The sequence below is a fragment of the Miniopterus natalensis genome, chromosome 2 (genome assembly GCF_054644295.1).
Source record: "Miniopterus natalensis isolate mMinNat1 chromosome 2, mMinNat1.hap1, whole genome shotgun sequence".
Lineage (NCBI taxonomy): Eukaryota > Metazoa > Chordata > Mammalia > Chiroptera > Miniopteridae > Miniopterus > Miniopterus natalensis.
In genome coordinates, this window is record NC_142082.1 from 49,178,010 (window position 1) to 49,196,408 (window position 18,399).

At 42.1% G+C, this 18,399-nt stretch overlaps 1 pseudogene; it reads left to right on the forward strand.

Moving 5' to 3' along the window:
* Positions 1–6,185: 6,185 nt before the first annotated feature.
* LOC107545885 (ras-related C3 botulinum toxin substrate 1 pseudogene) lies at positions 6,186–6,798 on the forward strand (annotated as a pseudogene).
* The last annotated feature ends 11,601 nt before the right edge of the window (positions 6,799–18,399 follow it).

Genomic DNA, 18,399 nt, shown 5'->3' on the forward strand with positions numbered 1-18,399 from the left:
TCAAATCAGTGGAGAAAAGTATTCTCCATTGATGAAAGGAATGGGGACAAGTGGGTAGCCATCTGGAGAAGGGGTATTGATTTCTTTACTTCATAATTTACAATAAAAGAAATTCCAGCTCAATGAAATATTTAAACATAAAAATAAAACATTAAGGGCATTAGAAAAAAATACTGAAAAGTCTTTAAGTAATCTTGGAGCAGGAAAAGTATTTCTAATATTGATACAAAAATCCATAAATCATAAATAAGAGTTTAAATTTGATGACATAACAAGAGAACATTTTTATGTAGTAAATATATGTATATATGTGTATATGTACATGTACATATACCATAAATCAAGTTAAAATGCCAAAACAAACAGAGAATAATATTTGCAATTTATGTCAAAAAATGTCTAATTTCTCTAATACCTGGAGTTTCTAGATATTAACAAGAAAAAACAATAAACTGTTTAGAAACAGATAAGTCACAGAAGAGTAAATACAAATGTCTCTTACAAATACAAAAAGGCCTCATTAGGGGAAAGAGGAGACTCTGTTACTTATACATTTCTGAATAAATGTTTGTTACTAAAAAATAAAAAATATATAAAAAGGTCTTCAATCAAATAATAATTTTAAAATACTAATTAAGCCTGGCCGGTGTGGCTCAGTGGTTGAGCATCGACCCAGGAACTAAGAAGTCACTGGTTCAATTCCTGGTCAGGGCACATGCCTGGGTAGCAGGCTCGATCCCCAGTAGGGAGCATGCAGGAGGCAGCCGATCAATGACTCTCTCATCATTGATGTTTCTATCTCTTTCTTCCTTTCCCTTTCTCTCTCTCTAAAAATCAATAAAAACATATGTAAAAACTTTTTCCAAAAAAAACAAAACTAATTAAAACTATACTAAAATTCTACTTTTTACCATTATCAGATCGGCAAAGTTCAAATAGTTTGCTGACCCCAGGATTAGATTGCTGCTGGTGGGCATGAAAGTGAGTCCAACCTTCATAGACAATATCCACCCAAATTTAGCATCCCTAATTTAGAACAGAAATGATTTCCCTCATGTCTTTCCGTGTGTGCCTAATGTATCAGATCCCACATCCCTGTCTAAAAGTTAACTTGATGACCTTTATCTCCAACACTGTGATAGAACTAGAATATGTCATCTAAATTCAAAGCAGATACGTGATTATTGAGATATTTCTTTTCCCAGCAAACTCTTGAAGAGGAAGATGCTATATTAAGGCAAGGAAAAGGAACCTAATAGGCACCGCTTATTTATTCATTCAGCAGGTGTACACTGAAATCCTACTAGGTCTCTTGGGAGCCTGCCATGTGGCAGGTACTGTTCAAGGATCTATGAATTTACCACCCCAAATGGAGCAGGGTTGGTGCCCTGGCGTGGAGAAAAGGAAGGTCTGAGGGAGGGATAAGACGGTTTGTTAGAATACCTGGTAGAGGCTCTGCGTACCTGGAGAGTGTGAGAGGGAAAGTGGTGAGAGAAGAGGCTGGAAAAGTAAGCATTAGCCTTAGCCATGGAATCCCTGTCAAGGAATTTGGATTTTATCCTAAAGGCATTAGGAAATCCTTACAAGATTTGAAATAGGAGAGTTATATAATCAGATTTCTAGGATTTTTTTTTTTTTTAATATATCTTTATTGACTTCAGAGAGAGGAAAGGAGAAGGAGAGAGAGAGACAGAAACATCAATGATGAGGGAGTCACTGATCAGCTGCAGCCCACAACCCGGGCATGTGCCCCAACCGGGAATAGAACCCTGATCGCCTGGATCCTAGGTCGACGCTTAACCGCTGAGCCACGCCCGGCAGGGCTCTAGGATTTTTATTTGTGTGTTTTGCTCCATCGTTTAGTTGCGATGCGGAGGCACGTGTTTGAGGGGAATCCTACACGGCAAGGAGATCAGGTGTAAGGCTTCAGAGGGGAGATGCTTGCAACCCGGTCTTGTGTTGTGACAAACGGGATCAGGGAGATGGAAAGGAGCAATCTTGCTAAAACTCAGATCTGATCATGTCATTTCCCTGTTTGAAACTCTTCAAACTTTTCCCATTTTTCTTAGGATTAAATTTCAAAAATTCTTAACATGGTTTAAAGGGCCCTTTGTGCTCTGCCCCCCCCCCCCCCCCCCCCCCGCACTGACCCTATCTGTTCTCTGTATGTGCTAATCTCTTTGGATCTAAGGGTGATCACACTTAACTTGCCTAGAAACTTCATACAGGCCGCACTACTTGGTTCACTGAGCAGTGAACGAATGAACTGGATACCCTAAGAGATATGTAGGAAGTTAAGACTTGGAAGGGCCAAGGACAGAGGATGTAAAGGGTCAGAGGCTTCTGGCTGAGTAACTGGGTTGGTACAGGAAACATCTGGAGAGGAGGCAGGAAAGATGGTTCCATCTGGCTTATATTGAGTCTGAGCCGGTTGCAAGTTGTCCGAGAGGAGATGCTAACTAGGCAGGTGCATCTAAGTACTCAACATATGCCAAGTTCTGTGCCAGGCACTTTCATATATATTATCTCATGTAATTAACTGAAGTAAAAGGTAGATAAAAAACAATTAACTATATGATCTAATTTTAAAGTAAGCTCTACACTGATTATGTTAATCTGGACTATGAATAGCCCACACCTATTAATCAGGGGAAATAAGCAATTTATCCTGAAAGAATTAAAAACTGCGTAATGATTTGAGTCTCCTCATTTCCAAAGTATCCTTATGGCACCATTGTGGGAAGTCTTAAAAAACAAAAATAAGTATAGAGGAGTTGGTGAATAATTTTATTCTCATGGAGCAGTTTTAGCCTGTCCTGGTATTTTGCATGATGATTTTAAACAGCTCATTGTAATTAAGTCCAATAAATGTAAAGAGAAAAATGACCTGCCACCTTCACCTCCAACAACACTCCTCATTCCATATTACCTTCTATACCAATTTCTGTAAGGGTTCCCCCTCCTCCTTTTGGCAAGGTATTAAAATCCAGATCTGTGAAGTGTTTCTTCTAGCTAGTTTATATACGTTATGCATCTTTGCTGTATGTCCGGGTGTATATTAGCATTCCAGAATACGTTCCCACTATGCTCTTCAAATCTTCAGACTCCATAAGGTCCCCAGCAATAGAACAAAGCTCTTTGCTCCAAAATAGTTTAGAACAATGTTTCTCAAAGTTCATCTGTAGCCAAGCACATTGGCATCAACAGAGCTGCTTTCCTAAAACACCGGCTTGGGTCCTTAGCACCAGATCCACCAAGTCAGCATTTCTCAAGATGGCTCCTAGGAATCTGCATTTTTTAAAAAGCTTCCCAGATGCTATTTAGTCACACTAAAATCTGAGAGTTTGCATGCTTTTTTTTTTTAAGTAAAGTAGGTAATTCTCACTTTGCTATCAGAAATAATTATGGAGCCCAGCTGGAGTGGTTCAGCAGTTGAGCATCGACCTAGAATCCAGATCTCAGTTCAATTCCCAGTCAGGGCACATGCCCTGGTTGAGGGCTTGATCCCTAGTCGGGAGCATGCAGGAGGCAGCTGGTCAATGACTCATCATTGATGTTTCTATGTCTCTCTCTCCCTCTCCCTTCCTCTCTCTGAAATCAATACAGACATATTTTTAAAAAAATAATAAGAAAAGAAATAGTTATGGAATACCTCCTCACAGGGAAGTAATACACCAGAACAAGAAATACATCAAATAAATAAATAAACATTAAAATCCTCAAGTTCAAGCATGGGCCTGAAGGGTCAAGGGTTCGATTCTCAGTCAAGGGCACAAACCTGGGTTGCAGGTTTGATCCCTGCCCCATTACAGCGCATGCCAATGGCAACCAATCACTGTTTCTCTCTCACATGGCTGTTTCTCTCTCTCTCTCACCTTCCACTTACATCCCTCCCTTCCACTCTCTCTGAAAATTGATGGAAAAAATATCCTGGGGTAATGATTAACAAAAAATTAGAACAAGATACTGTTTGAGCACTCTGAATTGGACTGCATAAAAAAAGGTTTTAAAAGATTTTACCCACCTACTGCTGCTACTAGAGTTATTGCTGGAGAACTGAGTTGCAAATATTTTACACAGAACTACTAAATACCAGATAAGTATTCACTGACTACAAAACAAAACAAACAAAAAAAACAAAACACAAGCTAATTGAAGGGGTTACTTCACAATTAAATGTTTTATTGAGAGGAGGGAAGATTCACATTACAGAGTGATTCCTAGGTTATGAGGGTTTTGTTTTTAGATTTTGTTTTCTGTTTTACTTATTTGTTTGTTTAGCTTTTGGTAAGTGTTTTGCAAAGAATTTTCCTAAAAGGAATGAAAAAATTGACTCACTGAATTAAACTCTCAATTATTGCCCACAGACCTTTATCCAATGTCTGTATCATCACACATACAGATTGAATATGCATATGCACATATATTTAAATACATATATTTAATACTCAACTAAAATAGGGGCATTTCAGTGTAGTTAAAACTCTTTTGTTTTCCAAGAAAAATAAATACCATTATTTGAAAGATACTGGGCAAATGGAGGCACATGAGACTAGATCCCTACTTAATCTGTATTTCTTAAATTTAAAAAAAGGGAAGAAAAAACTCATTTCTGTGAACTTTCTTCACTCACCAAGCAATTTTTTTAAAATTCTATACTAAAAGGTTAATTTTTAAGTACTTACCTTTTGCAAAACAAATAGAAATTTCTATTACCCATCAATTAAATATAGGTAAGAAGTAACAAACATTGAACAGAAGAGAGATACATATTATGCATGCAAGGAAAATTAAAACTTGGGATGTTGGGGGGGGTGCTTTGATGTACAAAAGAACTATTGTTAATGTGGGACAAAACCTTCCCAGTATGGAACAGAGATAAAAAGGAGGGAGTTTCTAGCAGATCAAGGTCAACTGAGATCTATGAATAACATAAATGCTATTAATCTAGCACCGAATGAATTGCAGGAGTTCAGCAGGGTATGGTTATGTAGCAGAGTTCGTGGCAGGAGTGTTTTATGTCACTTTGTATTAGGTAATGAGCATATTCATCAAGATTCCTAAATACTATCCAAACTGGCATAGAAGAAGCATTAAGGAGCTTGAGAGAACAAATCAAAGAACTAGATCTGAGGCTCAGAAAGGTAATAGGGATGTTCAAACAGCGCGGCAAGTTTAGATATTTGCAGGCATCCGCACAATTTCACTCTGCAGGAAATGGCGTGAGAAAGGGTTTCTTAGTTGGACGGCTAGCATCTTATTATATATAACGTCACCCCCCTCATTATATCCTAGGTTAATAGTTAGAAGACAAGCAGGCAGCAATGCCTTAAAATACTGTATACTGGAAAACATGGAATTCTTTTCCTCTTATGACTAATTTTAAATGCAAATTAGTTGCTTCTTTATTTTTTTTTCAGATTCAAATCTACCTAAATGTTTGGGGTTCCTTTTTTCTAAGCCTTATTGAAATATATATATATTTACATTCCATTACATTAAAAGCCTGATTATAAGGAGTTGAAAAAATAAAAAAGGCATGGAAAGAAGAACTGAGAAGAAAACAGGAGACTTGTAACTGGTGATAGTACTAAATCAACACAAAACAGGAGCAAAACAAAGGAAAGAGAAATAAGATAGAGAGTAAGGAAATGGCCCTGGTTCAATTGGTTGGAGCATTGTCCCTGTGCACCAAAGGGTTGCAGGTTCAGTTCCCCATCAGGGCACATCCCTAGGTTGTTGTTTGATCCCTGGTCAATGTTTCTCTCTCCAAAAATCAATAAAAACATATCCTTGGGTGAGGGTTAAAATAAAAAGTAGGGAAATAAATATATGCTATAAAGATAATTTTTTAAAAGTAGACTACAAAGTATACAGTTTTAACTAATGGATTGCATTTCCATTAGCCCAGTAAGGCATAAAACCTCACCTAAATGTGTTAAAAACTCATAAAGAGCAAGCACCCTAGACGACGGGCCTATGAACATAATTTGATTGCAGCTGGCAACATGTACTACACACCTACCACTTAGACCCTATTTCAACTTTATTCACTTATTTATTCAACATTAAATGCCTTAAATATGTCTGCAGTGAACAAGATAGACATAATTCCTGCCCTCATAAAGCTTATGGTTTTAAGATTTACTTCGGTGGGAGCTGCCCAAGCACCAGAGCCCGCTGCTTCTCGCCTCAGTGCCAGCGGCCCCGCTGGGGCCCACGCAGCCGTCCAGATGCAGGCCATCAAGTGGGTGGTGGTGGGAGACAGAGCTGCAGGTAAATCCTGCCTCCTGATCAGTTATACAGCCAATGCATCTTCTGGAGAATATATCCCCACTGTCTTTCACAACTATTCCGCCAATATTATGGTAGATGGAAAACCGGTGAATCTGGGCTTATGGGGTACTGCTGGACAAGACCATTGTGACAGATTATGTCCCCTATCTTATCCACAGACAGTTTTATTCTTAATTTGCTTTTCTCCTGTGAGTCCGAAGTCATTTGAAAACATTCCTGCAAAGTAGTATCCTGAAGGGTGGCACCATCGTCCCAACACTCCCATCATCCTGGTAGGGACTAAGCTTGAACTTAGGGATGGCAAAGACATGACTGAGGAACTGAAGGAGCTGACGCCCATCGCCTACCCACAGGGTTGAGCCATGGCGAAGGATCGGTGCTGTAAACCTGGAGCGCTGGGCTCCCACAGCGAGACTTCAAGCCCGTGCTGAGGAAGCCATTAGACCTGTTCTCTGCCTACCTCCTGTCAAGGGGAGGAAGAGAAAGTGCCGGCTGCTGTAAATGTCTGGGCCCCTCTCTCCTGCTGCCCTGTCCCCTGGAAACTTTGTATGCTTTGTTCAAAAAACAATGGAGTCTTCGCACTCAATACCAAGTTTTTGTTACAGATTAGTTTTTCTATAAAACCATTTTGAACCCATCAGTAATTTTTAGGTTTTTTATTTGTTTAAAGTGTAAGAGTTCAAACTTTCACATTCTATTGAAATCTAGTCATAAAATGAAAGGAAGAAAAAAAAAAAGATGTACTTTGGTTATAGTGATTTGAAGAGTGCTCTCCAAAAATTCATGTCTATCCATAACCTCGGAATGTGGCCTTATTAGGAAATAGGTCTTTGTAACTAAGGATCTTGAAATTAAGTCAACCTGGATTTAGACCATAGTCCTGCATCTAATGACTGGTGTCGTTAGAGGAGCAGAAACAGAGACACAGAGAGAAGGCAGTGATGGGAAAATGGAGACAAAGATTGGAATGATGCATCTACACTCCAGGGAAGCCGGCAACCACCAGAAGCTAAGAGGCATGAGACGGTTCTCCCTCAGAGCCTCCACAAGGAACCCACCCTGCTAACACCTTGATTTCAGACCTTCTGGCCTCCAGAACCGTGAAAGAATAAATTTGTTGTTTTAAGCCACCTAGTTTATGGTCATTTGTTATAGTAGCTCTAGGGAATTAGCAAAGCAGTGCACAGAGTTAATGCAAAATTCAGCACCACTGCTTTGCTAATTCCCTAGAGTTAATGCAAAAATAAAGGCTGAAGTCTCCCTTATCACAGAGCACCCTGAGGAGCCAAAAGTACAGATGTGACACTGTCTTTAACAAAATCCTCAATAAAGGGACCAGAGAAGGAGTGTGGGTTTGCTACCAGATGCACAAACTATTAGAGTCGGAAAGGATTTAGATATCGTCTAGAGTCAGCCTACTCATTTTACAGCTGAAGAAACTGATGGGATCTGTCTTCTGGCTTCCTTTCTCCTTTGCCTCAAGTGAGATGCAGATGGTCTGTCCTATCTCAAGCAGGAAATCTCTGTCTGGCTGACACCCTGAATGATTCAACTGGATTCCTGGGGGCGGGTGGGGATTTCTTGCCAGTAAGATGGCAACTCTAAAGTCCATTTATTTGACAATTATTCGAGAGTACCTACTCTGTAAGTCATAATGGGAGAAGCAAGAAATATGAACTCCTGTCCTTTAGAAACACACAATCCCAAACATGAGATGTTACATTTACACTATAAGTAAAGAGTCAAAGAAGTACATTTTTTGAAAGTTCCTTGGGTTAAAACTAAAGGCTCAAAACAAGGCAGAAAAAAAAGAAACTGCAGAACAGTTCCATCAGTGGCATTTAAAACAAAGGCAGGGCTTTGCTATCTGGCTTATAACAGGCCAATTCTCCTACTTAAAAAAATAAAAAATACATATAAAACAGAAAAACAAGGCAACACACACATGTGCGCACACCTACTTAATGGTGCTGAGAAACTACAAAAGTGGTCAAAAACTTGAGGGGTCAAGACCTTTGAAAGAAGGAAAATTAATCTAGAGGCCGGGCAGAAAGTGGCTACTGATGGACAGAAAAACAGCAAAAGCTTGAGCAGCCTCATGGGTCAGGGAAGTAAAAAATGGGAGTTCAAGACTATCAAGAGACCCAAGATGAGAGAAACCAAGATCCTAGAGAGAAGGGAAACATGGGAAAATAAGCCTGACAGTCCAAGCCACTTTTCCTCTTGACAGAGTCTTCCGTTTGACTGCGGTACAGATCTAGACAGAGAAACTAATCCAGAAAGAGCTTGCTAAGAGGCTGAAACACTACACAGACCTATTGGCAAGTGTCACTGTGCTGGGGAGAATTTAAAAAAGAGAGTTCAGGGGCCACCAAAGCGGAGGTCCCCAGGCAAACACTCCAGGGTTCCATTTGAGACTTTTCTATACCTTAGAAATAAGGCCAAACCCAAAATAGTCAAAGCCTTAGATTAAGACTCAAACTCAAATCAGTTTGCTCCCTAATTGAATTAAGGTGATCTGCTCCTCCACTAACTGCCTTCCAGAAGCTAAATAATATTCTCTGGGGGGAGGGGGGAAGAGACCCCCATCTAGACTTCCTTCAATTTTTCATACATGAGATCCAGCCTTCCCGGGAAGATTACTGGACACACCCAGGGAGAGGACTGAGAGAAAAAACAAAAACAAACATAATAGAACCAGACCCAGTTGTGATTCAGGTATCAAGGTTATGAGACCCAAACTTTTTATTTATTTTTTTATATTTGTTTATTTTATTATTTTATTTATTTATCTATTTTTTATTTTTTTATTTTTATTTTATTAATTTTTTATTTTATTTCTTTTATTTACTTTATCTTCATCCCAGGACATTTTTCCCGTTGCTTTTCAGGAAGGGGCAGAGGGAAATGTGGGTTGGTGGCTTCCCGCACACCCCGCCTGGGAGGAGCCTGCAGCCAAGGGGCAGGAACCGGACCTCGGACTCTTTAGTCGTAGGGCCCACACTCTAACCACTGAGCAAGCCGGCCAGGGCAAGACCCAAACTTTAAACGAGGGCTGACTCCCCCCCCCCCCATAAGGATCACAGACCCGCGTGAGGCGCCCGACCTGAGCGCGGGCCTGGGGGCGCCCTGCGCGCTCGGCGGGAGCTGCTCCTCCGCCCGCCTGGCTCCGCGCGAGGCCTCCGCTGCCCGGGGACTCGGGCCGCTGCCGGGGGCTCGCTGCTTTCACCCTCGGTGGTGGCTCACGTGAAGCCAGTGACCAAAGGCCCTGCCGTCTCCAGTGCGCACGGTACCTGAGTTTTTAACCAGCAAAGCTGCATTGCGCGAGGCCGGAGTACAGGGGAGCCCGCGTTAGCGGTCAGGTGAAGAGCAGGGCGCCCCAAAATGCCACCTGAGAGTCTTCCTGTGACTTGCAGTGCGGGGGGGGGGGGTCAGACTCTGCCACAGACTGTGGGAAGGAAGAAAATGGAGTCCCCGCACAGATTTAATCAAACCCCTTTATTTGTATTAATCAGAGGTTAGGGAGAACATGGGACGGGGGCTTTGAGAATTGAGTTCCCCCTCCTATCTTTTCACGCCCCCGTGCTCACGAGTTGCAAATTAAAGAATAAAAGCCTCCCGGTTCCCTAATTCAATTCGCTGCCTTCGCTCGGCCCTCTCTCAGGGCTCCCTCCCGGGCTCCCTCCGCGGATCCTGCACTTTACGCTCTCCACGTGCCCTAAAAGCTACGCGCGCAGCCCCTCCCCTTCCCCAAGTCCCCGCCCCGGACTGTCCCCGAGGTCACAGTTTCTGGGACCCTGGCAAGCGTAAAGCAAACTAAGGGGGCGCCCGGCTTCCTCCCGGGGCAGCATCGAGCACGCTGCCAACGAGGGGGGCGCTGCGCCCCTGACCGGCGCGCGGGGAGGGGCCATCCCCCGGCCGCACCGGGACAGGTGCCCGACGGCCGCCCCGCCGCGGCCGCGCCCCGCGCCCAGTTTGCAAGCTGACACCGGAGGGGGGGCTCTCGCCCCGCCTCCCCGCCTCCCCGTAATTACTTTTAGCGGTGAAGCAGTTAACGCCGTCTTCCTCCTCCTGGCGCGGAGCTTTCCTTTTTTATTGGCACCGTTCTATCCCCGGAGACAATAGCAGATTGTTCGCGGGGCGCGGGGCGCGGGGCGGGGCCTCGCTCCGGCGGGCAGGCTCCGGCAGCACGCGGCCGGCCGCGGCCAAGAACGCGCGCGCCCTGCTCCAACCTGACTCAAGCGCCTTCTGCGAAGACGATCGGCCCGAGCACGACCTGCAGCTGCCTTAGGAGCTGCCACAAACTGAAACCAGAAACACTCTGAAGAAAGAGAGAGACAGAGAGACCCCAAAAGTAGGGGAAGGAGGCTGTGCGGCTGAAATCCTTGGGCCAGAACGCTCCTGACCTCAGACTCTCTTCGTGTTACCTGATTACAAAAAATCCCTTCTTTTCCTCATACCTCTGACCTGGTTAATAGCCTTAAAACGGCCGTATTGGGTAATCTTAACTGCGGCAATCATCCCAGATGAGGAGCTTTCCTGGCAGGAAGGGAAGGAATTTAAAGTAATGCAGAAATCCCTACTGGGGCTTGAGGGTCTGTCCAAAGCCAGCAACCACCCCCTGAGGCCATAGTTCCAAACCCCCTCCTCCCCCCGTGGCCAATCCATTGTCTCTGACTGCCAGGGGGAAAGCACCACCTAGATCACCTCCAGGAAAGCGGGGGAGTGCGGGAGGGACAGACTACACAAGAGAAATCTGAACTAAGAGTAACCATTACTAAGACCTTCATACAGTCCCAGGTCATAAAGCACAAGCCATGTTGGTCTACCACGTCTCAAAAAGGTATGTGAAGGCAGATTTTAAAAGATAAAAAAATAAACCCAGCAAGGGAAAGTCCAATTGAGAGGCATTCTACAAATACCTGATCAGTATCCCTCAAAAATCTCCAGGTCATACATCAATGACAAGGAAAGGCTGAGAAACTGTCCCACAACCTAAAGGACTCTAAGAGACATGATGACTAAAGGTAATGCTATATTCTAAATGGAATCCTGGGACACAAAAAGGCCATGAAGTAAAATCTAAGAAAATCTGAATAAATTATGGACTTTAGTTAATAATATATCCAGTAACACATGTACCCTACTAGTGTAAAATGTTAATAATAGTGTGGTGGGCAGTTAGATAGACATGAGCAAAGCAAAGATGAGGGGCTAGGTACAAAGGGTCATCAGGGTGGAAAGTGCCATGTGTCTAGTAGCGGACAATTACAGGGTAGGACCTCATCCCCAGGGAGGCCTTTCCTCCCATAGCATATCGATAGTCACGCAGTTTGGAACCCCTGACCTTTCCTCCCTAGAGGTAACATCTAGGCCTCAGCTGTATTTCAGCTCCGGGCCCAGAAAAGCAACAAAATCAGCCATAGCCAACCTCAGGACCAGCTGCATTGAATAATGACCCCCTGCCCTGGTGCCAACCTATCTATCAGTGGAGACCACAGCCCTGAAAGGACTCACCTGGAAAACTGCTGAATATTCTATTGAGAACTTTCCTTGGGACCTCCCCTAAAATCTCCACCCTTAAAACTCTTAAGACCATGGTCCTGGTGCACTCTCCCTCCTGGGAGCACGCCTGTGCCTCTCTCTCTCCCTTTCCCTTCTCTTCCCCCTTCCCCCCAAATGAGTTACCATTAACTTCTTCACTCTCAAGCACCAAGGGCCCTTCCTTTGCCCCTATAACTTGTTTCCTAAGCCCATTTCTTCTAGAAATTACTTCTCCTACCTCTGTGATTTTATCAATAAATGTTCTCTTATAGTTGGAGTCTTGGCTCTGAGTGCTTTTCCAGCCAGAACTCAAGTACCAAGGTTGCTGAACCCAAATCCTGTGTGACTCCACCAGTCTAACACCTGGTGCCGTTCCCCACCCTCCCTACAACAACAGGAGAAACTGGGCAATGGGAATGCTCTGTAGTACCTTCTCAATTTTTCTGTAAATCTAAAACTGCTCAAGAATTAAAAGTTCATTAAACTAAAATATCAGGTTCTCTGACCCAACCCTCAGGTCCTTCCATAAAAGAACACTGTTCTACCTCTTATTAAGTAAGCATTTTCTTGGTCTCCTATTCATTTAATGTCCAGCTCCCCTACTGGAGACTAGATTCTAAGAAGGCAGAGACCATACCTTATGCACTGGGCATTGGACCCCTAGAATCTTGCACACAGCCAGTACATAGCAGGTGCACAGTAATAAATATTTGCTGAATGAATGAAACTAGGTCCAAGGGTGTATAAAATTGGTTTGTCTAAATACATTAAATTCAAACATTCAAACCTAGGTAAGAAAGAATGCTAAAATATTTAAGTCATCAAGATAAGAAAATAGGATCCCAGAGCCTATGTTATTTGTTAAAATGTTAATTCCAGTAGTGGGGTTGAACATGGACATTTAAGAACAAAGCACAAATTAGAACAAGGTTACAAACATGAGATGGAATGCACATTACAAAGAAGAGGAACAGAAAAGTCAGTGAGCTTGAAGATACATACAATGTGGTGCCGCGTTAAAAGTCAGTGTTATCAGCCTTGGCCAGTGTTGCTCAGTGGTTAGAGCACTGGCCCATGCACCAAGGGGTCTTGGGTTCGATTCCCAGTCAAGGGCACATACCTTGCTTGCAGGTTCGATCCCCAGCCCTAGTAGAGGCACGTGTGGGAGACAACCAATCAGTGTGTCTCTCTCACATCTGTTTCCCTCTCTCTCTCTTCCCCTCCCTCCCTCCCTCCCTGCCACACTCTAAAAAAACCCAAAAAACAATGGAAAAAATATCCTTGGGGGAGGATTAACCAAAAACAAAAAGAAACAAAAAGCAGAACAAAAAAAAAAATTAATGTCATCAATGTGCATTCACAAAAATACAACATGTGTAGGTCCACAAGTTATCTTTTCCCTCTCTTGGCTTCTTGGCTTTATTCAAAATACTGTGTACGGTTTGAGAGTCCCTATAGAGAGAAGACAAAATATTAAAATGATTACAGAATACACAATACCCCTATGAGAAAAAGTTTAAAAGTTGAGCAGGTTTAGCCAGAAAAGGGAAGAGCTAATGAGTGACTTAAAAACAATTACTTAATATATAACAAGTTTTTGTAATGAGAGAACCGACCACTTCTGTGGCTTCACAGAAAACCCAAGAAGAGAAAAACGAGCTTAAACTGCCATGAGGCTTTGTCATCAGAAACTTCCTCTTTTGTATCCTGATAGCTTGAAAATTAGAATGGTTAACCATCTGGTGGACATGGCCTACCAGGAAAGGAGGGTGGCCTGCACGAAAAAGTCCTTTATACTCTTCTTATCAATCTATGATTCTATTGTTTGACTCTGTATTGACTCTGAACATAAATAAAACAATGGCCACAATTCTTTCTCCCATCGCTAACCAAACCATGACCTTCACCTGGACAGAAACCATTTCGGCTTTGTTCACCTCTCTATTCAGCACCTAAATTTAGCGCCTGGCAGTTGGTGTTCAATATATTCTTGTTGAACAAACAAGTTACTAAGGAAATCACCCTTGAATCATAAAAAAGATGACCAATTGTAGTCTGCTTTTTTAGACTTATGAGAACGTGAAGTAGAACAAGAACAAAAGAATGTTATTATCATTGATTTCTATTCAATCGTCTAAAAGAACTAAAATATTCTTTTTTCAAAAGCCTAGGAAAAGACATTAACACAGTGCTTGACACATTAAAGGCCCTGTGGCAAAGGTATTTTCCAAAGAGGGCCACATTTAATACATAACCCATCTCTTCTTACAAAATGACACTGACATGCCTCCATTAGGGTCTATGTCTCCTTTCCTTGAACCTAGGCACGCCTTGTAACTGTCCCAAACAGTACAAAAATGATGCTGTGTAACTTCTGAAGCTAAGTAATACAAGGCAATATTTGGTTTCTGCCTCTTTCTATATCTCTCTTTCAGGATGCTTACCCTTAAAACCTGGCCACCATGTTGGGAAGAACCCCAGGCCACATGGAGAAGCCACATGTGGTGACACCAATATTAAGCACTAGACATGTGAATGAATGAGACTTCAGATGATTCCAGCCCCTAAGCTTTGAGCCTTCCATTTGGGGCACCAGTCATCATTAAGTCATCTCTCCTGTGTTATGCCTGAATTTATCACCTACAAATTGTAAAAGGTAACATATGATTATTGTTGTTTTAAACCACTAAGTTTGATGTAATTCATTTCACAGCAATACAGGTACTTACTGTATTGAGTTTAATTGCTTGAGTATCTCCAGTTCAGCTGGACACATTTGCTGAATGCCTGTCTAATCCTATGTGTCTGGCACAGTGTTAGGCTCTAAGAATATACACAATTGACAAGCTCCCTGTAAGGGGAGTAAACACAAAGTAAAAACCATTTTCAGAATAATATGATCTATCTTATATATTATACTAGTGGGTCCTTCCTGGCTCAAAGTTGGATCCTGAATTGGGGAGCTGAGGATGGCTGGGGGCACCTATTTACTTGAACTGATTGACCTGTGGTTTTCTGGCTTTTCTTATGATAATGGGGACAAGAAATGTGACTAAAGAAGGAGGCAGACATTGTTTTCAGTGGGTTGAGGCTCCTGAGGAGAGGGGAAGAGATACAGAATGAGGGTTGGTATCTGTTACACACCCCAGGCCTGTTCTGAGGGAGAAAATTCAGAAGTGGGAAGAGTTAACTTCCTGAAAGATCTTGTGAGACCCTCAGCACTATCAGGACTGCTTCAGTGGCCCAGGTGGTAAAGTATTCAAGTATTATGTTACTGTATTAGTTATTTCTCATTGAATTAGTACATTCAAAGTTTGGATTTTTATTGTCATTGTGGTAAAATACGCGTAACGAAATTTACCATTTCAATAATTTTTAAATGCACAGTAGCATTAAGTACATTCGCAATGTTGTACAACCATCACCACTATTTATCTCCAGAACTTTTCCATCATCCCAAACTGAAACTCCATACCCATTAAACACTAACGTCCTGTTCCCTCTCCCCTCAGCCCCCAGTAACTACCATTCTACCATGTCTATAAATTTGACCATTTGCAGTAATTATTTCATTTGTAAACGGGTGGAATCTGAAACTGGCCCCAAACATGAGGGCAAGGAGACACCTATGAACATGGCAGGCTTAATAAGCAAGGAAACATATGAGGCTTGCCTGGGGAGTCGCCAGACCAGATCTCTGTGCCCACCTGTCAGAATTGTCAATGCGGTCGCCACCTACACAGTCTAGATGGTCTCAACAACACATTGCTCTCTCAAGGCTGCGTCCCTGAAAATGGCTCCAGCTGTGGGAATGGTGGGTGGTTATGTCCATTCCTAGGACAAGGGAGGTGTGAGCAGCCTCTGATTGCCAGGGTCCAATTCGAAGGTCAACTGGTGGTCATGTCCTCTCCATGATCTCCTCCAACTAGGTACCCCATGTAAGTGGAATTATACATGTTTCCTTTTGCAGCTGCATTATTTCACTCAACATAATGTTTTCAAGGTTCATCCATGTCATAGCACAGATCAGAATTCCATTCCTTTTTAAAGCTGAATATTTCATTGTATGTATATGTAATATTTTGTTTATCTGTTGTGGACATTTGACTTGCTTCCACCTTTTCGCTACGATGAATAATGCTCCTATGAAATGGGTGTGAAAATAGCTCTGGGTCCCTGCTTTCAATTCTTTTGGTTATGTACCCAGAAGTGGGATTGCACTATATGGTTGACCACTTGGATCACTTTCTCAGAGGTTCCCTCAATTCCCCTGCATCTCCAACCTTGGGTCAAACCCTCTCAGCAAAACCTCATTCTGCCTTCTTGGTCCTTGCTGCAGGTGACTGAGCTGCTGGGACAAATCTTACAACCACACAGATTGGCTGGAGGACAAAAGTCACATCTCCAGCCTTAGCTGGGCCCACAGCACTATCCATTAATTCTTCCACTGTCCTAGAATGCCATGGCCCACCCCTTCCGTGGCTATGCCAAAGCTTCACCACACCCCTTAAGCTCCACGACATTCCTAGGGTCTTTTCTATCAATACTTCAACTCCATCATATAGCACTTTCATAATTTTTGCCCTAATCATTTATCCTGGGACTATCACGTACTTAATATTTTTCTTTAAATCACTTCATTCTGCACTTTTACTTTATTTATGAGCAACAACATCCAGAAGGTCCTTATTGTGCTACAACGTATTTTTCTATAAGACAAATATTAAAAATGTTTATCGATGCACCACTTATCATCAGTAAGTACACTACAATTTGGAAAACTGTTTTTTAATGAAAAGATTAAAGGTATCAAGCAAATGCCTGCTCAACTGACCCCTATAACTTCTCCTACATCCATACCCAAGGAGAGTCCACCACCTGGAATCAACTCTATTACCTATTGTCCTACTAGGAAACTTGATCCATCAGGAGTCTTCTCTCTCCTCTGTCCTTCCGTATCTTGACCTCTTCCAGTTCTCTGGCTCTCATCTCTTGTACTAAGACTTCATCATCTGTCCCTGCTTAAGTCTCCAGGCTCTTCTCCCATTATAACCTACCTCTAATTTTTGGCTCAGCAACACTGAACTGCTTTCGCTTTTAGCATGTATTGCTTTCTCTCACCTTACTATTGCTCAAGCTCTTTTCTCTGTCTGCAATTCTCTACCTCTTCCCCCACCCCCAACCCCTGCCCACCCCAAAAGAGAATCTATGGACTTAACAGAGGATAAAGGTTTGATTTTTTATGATCTTTCATTTTAAATAGACACAGCATGTGAACAAGTTATATAAGGTTGCTCAATTTTACCACAACCCTTCATTACCAGCTATTACTCTTTCATAAAACTCTATTATAAAATTGTTATATTTTTTTCATTCTTGACTTTTGCATCAAAATGCCTTGTGGATTTATTATATTGGTAATAACACTGTCAAGTCCAAAAGCTCAGTTCTGAGTACGAGAGACAAGAAATGTACCTTGATGTATAGATTTAATGCAATCCTACCCAGGATAGGCTTTCACATATTTGGTCAGAACTACTTTGACAGCAAAATACTTGGGCTTGAAGTTAAATGGAATTTGAGTATAAATTATGGTCATGTCATAATAATAGGGCTTATTCAGATATTGTTCTAGGTAAAACAAAACTGGTTAAAGGATTTCAACTAAGGACTCCCACGTCTATAAAATGGAGTAGACACACTTTCCTATTCCTCCTCCTAAATACAACTAAAAACCCTATTTGGGCTACATCCTGCCATCAAAATTTGACCGTAAATTTTGATGTTTTCATTTATTTCAAAATATTTTAAAATTTCTTATTTCTTCTTTAACTTGTGTTATTTAGAAGTGTGTTGTGTAATCACTTATTTGGGGATTTCCCAGTTATCTTTCTATTACATTTTTCTAGTTTAATTCCATTGTGGTTTGATAACAGACATTTAGGGTGTGCTCTGTGGCCCAGAATGTGATGTCTTGGTGAATGTTCCAGGTGAGCTTGAGAAGAATGTGTATTCTGCTGTTGGGTGATTTTATGGATATCAATTATATCCAGTCAATTGATGGTGTTCTTGAGTTCAGCTATGTCCTTAAATGATTTTCTGCCTATTGGAACTGTCCAAAAATCCTCCTGTAAAATATTTCAAAAATAAGAATCAGATAGTCTTCCATTTGAGTCACGTACATTGATGATCGCTAATGAGACATCTAGCCAGCAGCAGATCTAACGGAATGTATATTGTGAGTTTCTGAGCATCCCAATAAAGCACTCCTCTTCCCCACCTGGGTTACATATACAAAAGAAATAAAGCAAGAGTGGCATATGGAGAAGCAAGTTATTAACTCCTTTACTAATAAAACTAGATTGGAGGACATACCTCAGTTAAACAAAATCTAGAACTGGGCAGGTGCACCCCACCCGGGTAGTGCAACCGTGCCTGCCTGACCTGGGCAGGGGCAGAGTTTGCCCTGGGAACAGCACAAGTGGAACTCCTGAGTTGCTGGTTCCCCAGAGGAGAACAGAAGCTGAGCCCAGCCCGCATGGCTCAGCAGCTGAGCAT